The sequence below is a fragment of the Anopheles merus genome, chromosome 3R (assembly GCF_017562075.2).
Source record: "Anopheles merus strain MAF chromosome 3R, AmerM5.1, whole genome shotgun sequence".
NCBI lineage: Eukaryota > Metazoa > Arthropoda > Insecta > Diptera > Culicidae > Anopheles > Anopheles merus.
The window spans coordinates 43,657,676-43,670,145 of NC_054084.1; positions in this window are offsets into that span (position 1 = coordinate 43,657,676).

Below are 12,470 nucleotides of genomic sequence, written 5' to 3' on the forward strand. Positions count from 1 at the left end.
GAAATATACAGCCCTGATAATAACTTATTCCTTGATAAACTCTTCATAAAAATTGGTTCAATTTAGAAAGTACGGCTAAATCTCGCATGATAATTCTCCACCAGGATAATGAAATACTGTTTTCCAATTCGAATTGTGGCGTGCTATCCTATCAGATAGCAATATCTGTCCCGCAACATGCGCGAATTATAAATGATACGCGCGATTGAATCCGATCGCTTACGATCTCGCGCGGCCCGCGCTGGCGCACTGCACTGGCCTGGATGATAAATACGCAAAATAATACATCTTTCCGTTTCGCGTACACTTCACCCACATATTCACAAGCAAGCAAGGCAAGGAGTGTAAGGAAAATTTATCAGACTCGCAGCCTGCAGGATTCGCCAGCCACGCAAACCGCTCTCGGTTGCGTTTGCTTGCACCTTGCGTCTTGCGTCTGTGTTTCGGTCGCGCTCCGAGTCGCTCCGAGCCGAGTAATCGAACCAAACATCATGGAGGTGAACCATAGGGAGGGGATGGGGAATTGTGCAACCCGTCGCCCTTAACCACCCGCTCTTTCGCAAACTCACAATTCTTTAAAAAAAATTAAACACCCTACGATCTGCAACGCGGCTGCCTTAACGTTCACACAAAACTGGCTTCGGCAGCAGCAAATTAACTCGCTTACTGCTGCTCGGTGCAGTTTGCACGGACGTTCCTTTTTTCTCTCTTCTTTTCTCCCTCACTATCTCTGTGTATACAAGGGAGGGAGCTGAAGAGAGCTGAAGGGTCGGCCAAGTGTCTGCTGTTAGGAAGGCTTCGCTCTCGGCGGAGGATGCATCCCGTCACAGAGATGTCTCACGAAGTGGTTATTCTGTTTGGGTCTGTGGCGGCCTGGGCGGGCGGGCACGGGAAACACCAGCAGTAAGAACGTTAAGCACCATCGCAAGTAATAGCGGAGGCAATAAAACTTTTCAGCAACTGGCTTTGTGCTTAATATGTTTATTCGTTAAAATATGAAGCTTTAAACGCTCTTTAAGCGATGGCTATAAAACCGTCATTAGAGCAGTTTTCAATCAGTATAAAACAGTTAAAATACATCATCGATTCGGCGGGGGCTTTTGAGGGAAGTTTTGAATAAATTGATGACATATCGTTTAGTAATCACTTTCTCAGTACGATATAAAGGCTCGTTGAGGTTGTTGAGGCAATACATAATAAATATTAAAATATATTTACCTTTCAATTCACACAGCAGCTGCATCAGTGACAAGCAATATATGAGCAATCAAGAAGCGATCGGTTCCAATCCCAAGAGCCCTTAAACTCAAGAGCGCTTCGCAAACAATTGAACAACCTGCACCCTTACCAGGTGGCGGATCGGATCAATCACGACACTTGAACCCTGGCGTGCGCTCATGTTGCTAATTTATGCGTCACATTTTGCAACCTGTGTCGGGTCGCCTGCCAGTCACGATTGCGCCGGTGTGCCGGTGCAGCAGATGCGGCAGGATGACACCGATCGTCAACTGAAATCATGCTGCACTGGACCTTCGCCTTTTACGTGTGTGGAGAAGCCCACCACATGTGGGCTTCGAAACTTAGCAAGCGACTAGAAACCATTTCGTTTGCAGTCCAAACAACAACAAAAAGGGTGTCGGCGTGTCTAAACGGGTTTCAACCCGATTCATATTGCTAATATTGAGCGTTTCATGGACAAAAAAGAATATCCGTTTTAGTTATGTTACATTTAATAACCACTTAGAACGATCGAACTAATTGGTTGCGTCCGAAACCTTTCTTCTGAAGCGATTTTAGCAATTTAAAATAAATTAGCGATCAAAGAACGCATCCAGTCTGTCATAAATCATCCAAAATGCTGTTTTTCGAGCAGGATATAAATTCATGTGCGTGGAACAAAGCAAAAGGTTCGATCATTGAAGTGTGATCATAAAAAACCCTTCTTTCATTTTGTGATTATTTATACCATGTTTAGGATATCTTTCAAAAACTCAAATGATATTATTCAATAATCCTTATAAAAAGTTGCATAAATTTGTTTTAAGTTGAAATAAAATGCAAATAGTTTACAGGTATTCCCCGATACAGCATGTTAATGTGGACCGGAGGCAAAAGCGTATCTCGAACACTAACGTAAGATCAAATTTCAAGGCTTTCAGTCCAACTATAGCTAATTTTCATATAATTTTGCTTGAAGTGGTAGGTTCAAGCCACTTAAATAGGTTTTTTCCGATTTCAATTTAAGATTACAATTTTGTATCTTTTAGAATGGTTTTTAAAATTAAAACTGGTTTTGGTATGGTTTTTAAAAATAGATTTCATTTCCCATTCAACAATTGATGAGTCAAACCAATACAATTTGCACAAAGAAGTAAAAAATTTAGAAAATCGTGTATATCAAGGACTACTTGTAATGTCTTATTTGGTATAGAGATTTAAGATTTTAATATTATAAACATCTGTTGCTTTCATTGCACGATCATTTCTCTATATTTACATCAAACAAACACAAACACTAAACACAGATATCTCAGCCAACAAAAAAAGAAGAACAGAACCTCCATTGAATAAAAAGAATACCTCCATTTAGCAAAACACATCTGGAACGATCGTAAAACCTCAACCAAAACCGCACATGTGTGTTTCGGCAAACAACATCTTCAGCATAAATACTCCCACAGGAAGCTACGTGATGTGAAGCAGACGACTACTTCACAATATTCTTCCTTAAACGCCAAAAGAGTCCCACAAAACTTGAACCACAGAAAACCCTCAGACAAACCACTGGCACATCAACTTATGTTTGCCGAACGCTCTTACCGAAACCGCAAATCGCATCTCTTTTCTTTTTTGTAAGTGATAAAATTTAGCCAACACTAAGCCTCCGCAGTTTATGAAGACTGCAGACAACGAACACACCCACATACGATCGTACTCGGGAAGGGTGGGGGTTGAAGGAGGCGGTTGAAGGAGGGGGTGGTTGTATTTTCTTTCTCACCAAACCGAACCGCGGGTCTCAATTTCGAAAACGCCAAGAACGAATCCCAACGATCGTTCATCTGTGGGGCTAAGGGTGGGCGACAGGAGCCCCAACGCAACAACTACACGAATGGGACACGAAAGTAAAAATAAAGCAGACGCACACACACACACACACAGCCATCCGCACTACCTTCTGGTACAAACCATAATCATAACGAAAAGAGCGAAAAAGAACAAGAAGGAAAAAAACGCACCAGACATCAGCATCCTCCCACCGCTACCATCTCGAGGGCGAACCATTTCCCGACGTCCAAGGACCAAGAGCTACGGCGCGAAATACGAAGAAGACGAACCTGCGGAAGCGCTGAGCGGCAGGGAGCGGTGGTGGGCAAATTGGAGGACCCTAGGACCCGGTGGTCTCCCGGTCTCGCTCTCGAAGGAAAAACTCGTTCCTCCACTGATAACTACCTACACTTCGCTCGAAGCTACTCGATTTTAATTTTCGTTCATTCATAAAATCATTCATTCTGCTGCAGCACCGCGAGCCCCACGAACCCATCCATCCTCAGCCCCACTGGCCACCCGCCACCCAACGCAACGCATGTCTGATCGAACTGATCGTGCGTTCTGGTTCGACCGAGCGGTGTTGTGTGCGTTGCACTTTGCACGGCCTATCGTTGCATCGTATTATAGTGCGTCCTGCTTCATTGCTTTCTTTCGCTCCTCTTACTCCACTTCTGTTGTTCGTGGTATTGTAGTTGTTACGTTTTTTTGCATGTTCTTGTTCTTGTTTTGTTTGAACGCTGCTGTTGTTATATTGCTCCCCCTCCCTTTTGTGATGCTGCCTCCGTTGCATAGGATGCAATTTTTACTGCCACTCTCCGCTCTTTTGCTGTTGTTTTTACTCCCTTGCGCCACTCCCTGCGTTACATTATGCGCGCTTCCGTTGCGCGTTGGCTGTCTCTATATGTGTGTGTGTGTGTGCGTGTGTAGATGTCTACTTTTCGTGGTTTCTGCATTCCCTTTGTCCCTGTTTCGCCACCGACCGCCAACTTCCCGCAATCCGGTGCGTTTTCCTTTCATTTTCCCTTTCCGAACTGCCCCGCGGGAAGCTGCCACCGCGGCGTCGTTTCGAGGCGGGAGCCAGATCTTTTAGGCGGGTGCTGTGCAAAACAAAACAAAAAAACTCCCCCCCCCCTCCCTCCTTTACTTGTACTTGTCCAGTTGGCAGAGCTGAGCTTTAGAGCGGAAGGGCCAGGAAGCAAGAACGGAACGGCTCACATGGCTACATGGCTCGAAACGTTGCGCGGATGCTGCGTATCATAATTTTGAGCTGCCGTTCGGCTGGCATTCGGCTACCTTAGTTCCCTCCAGGTCGGTCGCGATCTCAAGATCGACAAGCGCATCAAGAGCGCATCGGTTCTCAGAAGGCACGGCGACCTGTTCGATGCCTTTGGTGCGCAGAGGGCTGGCCAACGGCGGAGGTGCAAGAACCTGTGGCGCTGTTTTAGGAAGGGAAATTATAGCTCCAAAATATGAGTTGCAGGTTGATCGCTCTATGGATTGCTTCAAGCGAGGGGAAGCAACAGTGCCGGTTGTTTATATTGTTGCTCTTTTTAGCTGTTACCTTGCTTTTGCTGGCACTTTTGCTGTTGGCATTTGAGTGATTATGGGTTCAACAATCGGCTGCACAAGTACACAATTGTTCATAAGGATTTGCGTATGTAATGCATTTTGTTACATGAGCTGTCCAAAGTAAGGAAAACGATACATAATGCTAGTTTTTTCATGCAAACTAACTACTCAGAGATACAGACTGATTGAAAACCAGTAGATCAATCCTAGCACATTGAATCCTAGCTTTCCATAAATGGGTAAAGGTGCAAAAGGTCCACCATTGACCATTCATTCTACAACCTTTCCTGACGCTACAATCTATTTTCCTGCAATGTATAGATTTTCTGCCCAAGTTGGCAAGTTCGCAAGTTTACTAACTTGAACAACGGGTATGCGAGCAATGCTCCCATAACAGCTATGGGCAAAATGTTTAATACAGTCGCTGCCACCAAATGTTGGCTCTAAGGCATCAATTTTTGACTCTAACGCACCGAATTTCTGTCGGCAAATCATCAATTTTCGATTCTTGTAAGAATCGTGATTATTTTAAAAGGTATTTGAGCATATTTTTGACAATTGTAATTTTACATCATATAAACAATACAAAACCCTTGTAGTTTAATTGTTTATGTGAAGAAAATATAAAATTTATTAAATTCTTAAGTCATTGTTTACACCTGAAAATACATGCCAACTTTTTCTCGCCATTAACGCTTCCAAAATTGGCATATCAATTCTTATATTCTGAATTCCTTCAATGAAGGTATTAATGAATTAACTTAATTTCAGTAATTTTAGAACATACAGTTAGGAATATTGTTCATAAAGCGATTGGCTCACAGTGCAAAATGTATGCGCACTGTCAAAAATTGATGCCTTAGAAGCAAAAATTGTGATACGCTGTCAAAAATTGGTGCATACGAGACAAAAAATTGGTGAGTTAGAGTCTCAATTTAGCGACCACGACTGTAAATTCAGCTCCTTTCACGATTTTCACATTTCATCACAAAATCGTATTGGCATAGATAAATAGTATATCAGTAGTAGAATCAGAATAGTAGACCAGTAAATCATGCAGTGAGAACATGAGAATATGAGATTATTCCAGGGTTATAGTTATAGTTAGAAAATAGAAAGTAAACACAGTAAAATATGGCTAACAAATGTCCTGAGATTATTTTGCGATGCGATTTAACTGGATCAGATTTAAAACATTTTATCAATAAGACAATTTTAACACGCCTCCTGATAACTGTAAACGATGTACCACTTGTTCGCTACATTCATCCATGCATTTCTAAGGCTGATCATTTGAAGTTTTATTAAAGCCCTTGTTTTAGTCGTGCACGTTCACGCCTACGTATACGCACAGACACAACAACATCATCAGCGCAGTTTATTTTACGGCCTCCCACGGTAACCGATACCCTAATGCTTGTTAATTAACCAAACCTAGCATCAATTTCCTAAACGATCAGATAATTTGCTTCGACTGTTTAAATATCAAACACTTTCCCGCGAACGTTCCCTTTTACTTTTCCAATGTAGTGATCGATGATATCGTTCACACAATCATGAAGCCCTTTCAAAATAAACCATCTCTAGTTGGATTCGATGGATGTAAAAGCATAGTCAGCCATTAATTGTGATAGTAACATTCATTTAGTTTACTTTTTCACTCTCATCGCTCACATCGTATCAGGTGTCTCGATTAACAAAACATTATCATTACTCCGAGAACATCTAAAACATGATGGCCCACACTCACTCACTCTTTGCGGATGCTTTTCACGCTGAGAATGCTTTATGGAAGAACAATTCCCGGAGACGGTTAATGTTTGATTTTGGTCTGCGCATCAAAATTCGACCACACTTTGAAACAATATCTTCATCACTTCACCACCTGACTAATGAATTGCCATAAACTGCAGCGTAAATCGTGTGTCCTTTTTATGATATCTTGTTCGTAGTTTCTTCCCCTAAAGACAAACCCTATAATATAACATATTTCCCCATGCATGTCTTATGGTGCAACGACACTGAAAAACTGACACAAATCCCACAACCAAAAAGCCTCTTGTAACCCGAGCTCTTCGTCATTCAACGAACAAATCGTTAATGTTTTCTTCTGTTTCTATTTAAAGCCTCGGCATTTACTTCCCAACGTAATAACAATAATAATAACCAAATAATCACCATCATCTTTGTCTTAAATCAGAAGGACCAGTAACGTGGCATGCATGCGTTTGTGTTAGTATCTGTGCCTTATAAAAGATAGTAACCGGGTTGGACGGACAACGGGATGGAAGGACCGATTGCTCGCTTGTAGCTGATGCTGTCGATGTTGTTTCTTCCGCACGCAACGCGTTGCGCCTCCTTCCCGATTCGTGGAGCTCTTACCAAAGCGAAGCTGCAAGGATGCACCCGCATTTTATGTGCACCCACCCCGCCGCGCGGAAGCCGTTTTCGCTGCCGTTCGATTTTATCGGAAACATGACCAAACAGCAAAGTGCCGTGAGCTGGTTCGAGCAGGACGAGCAAAGCGAACGAGAAGAGTGTCCAACGCCAACGTTTTGCCGCTTCCTTTGCGCACTCGACGCAGTGCGCGCACCGACAAGCTGCCCCGCCAAGACGCAAATAATGGGAGGAAAATATGATGCTACATGGAATTATGAATGTAATATGCTTATGCTCTTCTGCTGAGCTGATGGTGCTGCTGCTGTTATGTTCCACTGCGTTTAAGTCTTTCGCTTTGCTCGAAGGCGATTCGGAAGCAGTATGCGTGTGTGTGTGTGTGTGTGTGGAAAAGGAAAGAAAAGCTTACAACCGAAATAGACGTCCACGATACTCGGCTTATTCCTTCATCGTCGAGGCGGTGGGAACTGTGGCCCCAGGCAAAGGGGAAAGATTTTTTTCATCACGGGGGCGGCCTGTTCTCGTGGGTCGCACACAGCTTATTTGCTATCGGATGCGTACAATTTGCCGTAATATCTCCGACTTTTTTGTTAGAATCATTTTCTTCTTTGTTTCCACCCATTGTACATCGTCCCAACGGGCTGACAGAAGCTTGGTTGAGGCTGCTTTTTCATCCCTTTTCCGTACACCTCGCCATGACTGATGGTCCCAGTTTTGCGCTTTTTATAGGCTGCTCTGCCATCCATCACTAGCACGCTCGTCGGTGGCGAATCGTTCTAATCTCGTAGCAGCCTGGCCCTCGACCCAAACCAGATGCAGCAGACGCTGCTTTATGACGTTGCCCAAATTATGCGCTCCGTCATATGCATGCAAATATTATCAACAATTTCGTCCAGAACGCATCCGGCCAAACGGCCGGACGAATGGTGCATGCTACCGGAGCATCAGCAGCAGCAGCACCAGCAGCAGCATCATCATCATTATCGTCAGCGGCAACGATCGACACGGTCGTCGAAGCTCCTGTGTGTGTTCCAGCTGCAACGCTGGAACGATGAAAATATATTAACCTCCTCCACGACCTCCCGCAACCGGATTTATGCAATGAGCATATTATATGCTTTCGCTCGAGCGCTTCCTCGGAGTGAAGCTGACGAGAAGCTTCCACGTCTAATGTTGCGACATCGTACCAAAGGGGAAAGGGAAAGGTTAGCGAAGGAGGGATGCAATTTTGCTCCACTAGTTCTGATGCTCCCGGAGGAAAAAAGAAACTTAATTCGCTGATGTCGCTTGTTCGTCGCCCCGCAGCACTTCGGTCGGAGGAGCCACGTTGTGTGCCACGTGGGAGCCACGGCCAACAAAAAAATGCGCATAAGTCGAAAGGGAGAGGTATCACAATCAATGCCCGGAAGCTTGTGGAAGAGCGTTACCACCGCATCGCTCAGCTCGCATTGTTGTGGGTCGGAGTTTTTGTTTTGTACAGTAAAGAAGGGCGTTATGAGATACCGAATGCTCTTTGGCAGCGATCCAGCATAGTGTCGGTAAAATGAAATTTCTTTCTTCTGTCCCAATGCATAATAAGCCGCAAAAGATTGTGTTTGCTCCCTTTAAAAGAAGCTTCAGAATAAAAACCTTTGATTTCATATACAGTTGAACTTAAAACAAACATTTGTTAACTAAGGTTTAATTCTAAAAAGCTATATTGTGCGTTGCTTGAATCCATTTGATAGGATAATAGATACATATGATGATGCTTCAACTGTATTATGAATTGTAATTGATGTATTTATCTACGAATGTTTTATAATTATTTAAGGGTGCGTGAATATAAAACTTAAATAGTAGAAATAACAAATCGCTCATTCTTCAGGAACTAACAAATATTTTAAATGTCAACTTGTTAAAAAAAACATAAGCAGAAGCGAGATAGTATAAACTACTCTAAATGTTAAATTATAATAAGACATAATAGCATTGAATCTAACAATCATCACACAGAGCACATAAACATATTCCAAAGTGTACCATAATTTACTTAATTTGAAGTGCATCACTATTCATGTTACACCAATAAGCTGTTCAAATAACTTCAAACAATGTCAGTAATCAAAAAATCAGCATCATTTTATTAGTTAATTGGTTTAGACAAAAACTGTTCAGATTTTAAATATGTTGAAGAATTAGACCCGCTAAAGACATTTTAGTTTGTGGCATGATCGCTACTATCGAAAATTAAATGGAACATGTGTATTAGAAACAAAGCAGGCAAAGAAAAATAAGAAAAAAAGACACCTTTTCTCCAAGCCAGTGTTCTGAAAAGAGTATTTGTGCGATGTTCTCCATGCTACGGCATTCCATACGACATTCCTTCGACTCTTGAATGGGCGAACTGTAACACCTTGCAAATAGTTACCGAGATGCTTCTATAAAACGATCCGCACAGTTCATCAGGATAAAATCTGATTATCGAGCCCTTTTTTTGCACTAAATTACTACCGCTTAACAGCAAATATTTATACGCACTTAAAACAAGACCACCAGTTTTATGCGGCAACATTATGCACCCACTTCCAGCGAACATTCATTAGCGCGCACGCTTAACGGCATCGACCGGTGGCGTAGATTATTTGCATCATGGTTTTGCCCGGGACCCGCTTAAAACTAATTACTGAGTGAGTTTATTAACGCGTGCAGCAAACCAACAGCCAGAAGGCAAACGGTACGAATGGCGGAAGAACGAGAAGCCTCCATCTCGAATACCCGGTGAGTAATAATTGCATTTTTCCTAACATTCAGCTATTCAACGGGCGTCAGCAGGCGCTTGCAGTTTTATTGGTCCTGTCGAGGCGCTAAATCCATCGAAATTACCGTAACAGGTCGAAGGATTTACGCTCTCACCCGGCCACGCATTGCGGTGGGTTGATGCTCGCTTCATGCCCGCGTTCAGGTATTTATTTTTCGGTTTGTGTCTTTATGCTTTTATAGCAAAATCCCACCCATTTTTTTTTCTGGCGTGCTTAGAGCCGTCGCCGGCAGCCCACGAACTCATTTGCGTCGCAGTGAGTGTCGTAAAAAATAAATTCTTCAGCAGTCCAACAACCCGAACCCCGGGACCGGGCGCCGGCCGTGAAAGGTGCAGCCTCAGATGCATTGAAACAAGCGAACATCTTAATTAGGGTGGATGAGGCCAAATGAATCACACCGTTGCTCGACGAAACCCGTTTCGCTGCTGGTCACATTCTCATCCAAATGCATCGAAAAAGTGCAACGGTGGCCGCTTTCGGTGATTGGTCTGATAATCTTTGGCTGCTCTATCAGGCAACTCGTACAACATGAGTCAAATGACGATGTGGCCAGTCGCTGCTTTACACCATCGTCATCGTCATCATCACAAACTTCTTCATCATCATCATCATCATCATCATCATCGCCACCATTATCATGACGACTGTGGATGCGCGACCTTCGGACGAATGTGCTGCATCTTCATCAACCTCGCTGACCTCCTCCGATGCCGTAAATCGTGCCCCGTCCAGTGCTTCCTCAATTCATCTCAAAACCCGCACCCGCAATGGCCCCGTTTGATCTCACAGCCCTCAGTGCGCGCGGCGCAAAGGGCCCCGTTTAAGCAGCCATAAAAGAAGCGGTGCCCAACCTCAAAACCCTCGAAGAGGTTGTCCGGTTTTATTGCCGCTTTGTCATAGAATCCCATTGCGTTTGCGTCGGCCGCAGTCGGCTTTAGAGTTTCTGATAGGCAAACCGCTCGTCCGACACTGCTGCGGGGCATGGGAATTTCAGGAGCGCCCCCGAGACCGGACCGGAGCAGCAGGAGAAGGAAACAATACGGAGACCAGGGCCAACCCTTCTGCTCCACATCAAACTAGATTAAAAAGACATTAAACTCAGTTTGACTGTCGAAAAGCAAATCCTAAATGTCTCCATCAGCGGTTCGTTTAGCTGCGGGGCTGCTCTCCAAGGGATGTGTGTGTCTTCATGATGATGGGCAACCTTTGATTGCCGTTCGGAGGGCAGACATTCCAATCCGGCACATGTTTACATCCACGTGGCCACTCGTTTTCTAATCCCGGCACAGCCTACGCCTTTTCCAGCATTTGCAGTCAGGCCAGCCAGGCTCGTTTATCATTTTATCATCCTCGTACGGCTTAATGATAAGTTTCCAGCCTTCACTAAAGTATACAGAGCAACGCGAGCTGATACTAATTATGGACAACACCTAGCACTACTCTTCACCTCACTCACTGACTGCACATTTTTGGTGCACCCTTGAGCTACAGCGATTACATGGGTTTAACCGCACGTTCACAAAGTATTTCTAATTGAACTTCCTCATTCCCAGCCAGAGCCGTTGCTGGTCAGAAAAACGACCGGATCCCACAGCGTCGGAACGATGCCGTGTTTAATCTTGCCTTCGTACCGCGTACCTTAATTGCTCAATTTTCACGAAACAATATTTCACCCAAATTTATGCTGACTTTTATGATGGTTTTATTCATTTTATGAACGAAACGAGCCCAGGTACGAGGCTTCACAATTTTATGTGGCCCCCTTCAACGAACGGGTATAGGCATAGGGAACAGGCAGAAGAAGAAGCAAAAAACGGTTTAATATCTTCTTAATCGTTTATTTACGACTTTTCTCCTCTGTCTTATCGATGCAGCAGGTCAAACTGTGCTGGCGAGTTGGAGGGTGAAAAAATCACCGACATACCGACAGCAAGCCATACCCCTGCAAAGTGACCGAATGGCCGGCACGGGATCGCATCGAAAACTCCCACCTTTTTGGAGGAACGGAATATCGAGGCGGCGCGCACAAGGCAAGCATAAATTTATTCCTGCTAGCTCCGTCTGGTTGCACTGGTCATTGCTGCACCCAAAGCAGTTTGCATCGAATTGCATATGTCTGTATATGGTAAAGCGCGTAAAAAGCTTGCATTTAAAGTACGCACCTTTACAGTCCTTGGATTTCTCGTTTTGTGTTTTACTCGGCGATGTGATGTGTGAAGTTATTTACACTTTGTGAATAGTTTTCTGCGCCACTTTTATGGTTATCAACAACAAAAAATGCACGAATAATGTTTTATAGAATTAAGATTTCTAGTCTATGTACATAATTAATGAGACTATGCTTAACAGTATTTTATAGCTTTTAAATATCGTATCGAGGACTATCGAGATTGAAATCGCAAAACTTTAATCTTGAGAGCGCTACTTTTTTCGTTTTACACACCACAAAACAAGCTTTCGCTAACAATCTCAAGCCGTCTCAAATTCATTTCGAGAAGTGATCGAGACCGTTGCCTTGCTCGAGATGATTGAACACAGCTGCTTGGACGTACAGATACATGGATGCGCGGATTTCTTAATTTGACTATTCTTTTAGCTGCAAATTGTTTAGAATCAACACATCCTGTCCATAAAACACACATTTAATTAATACAC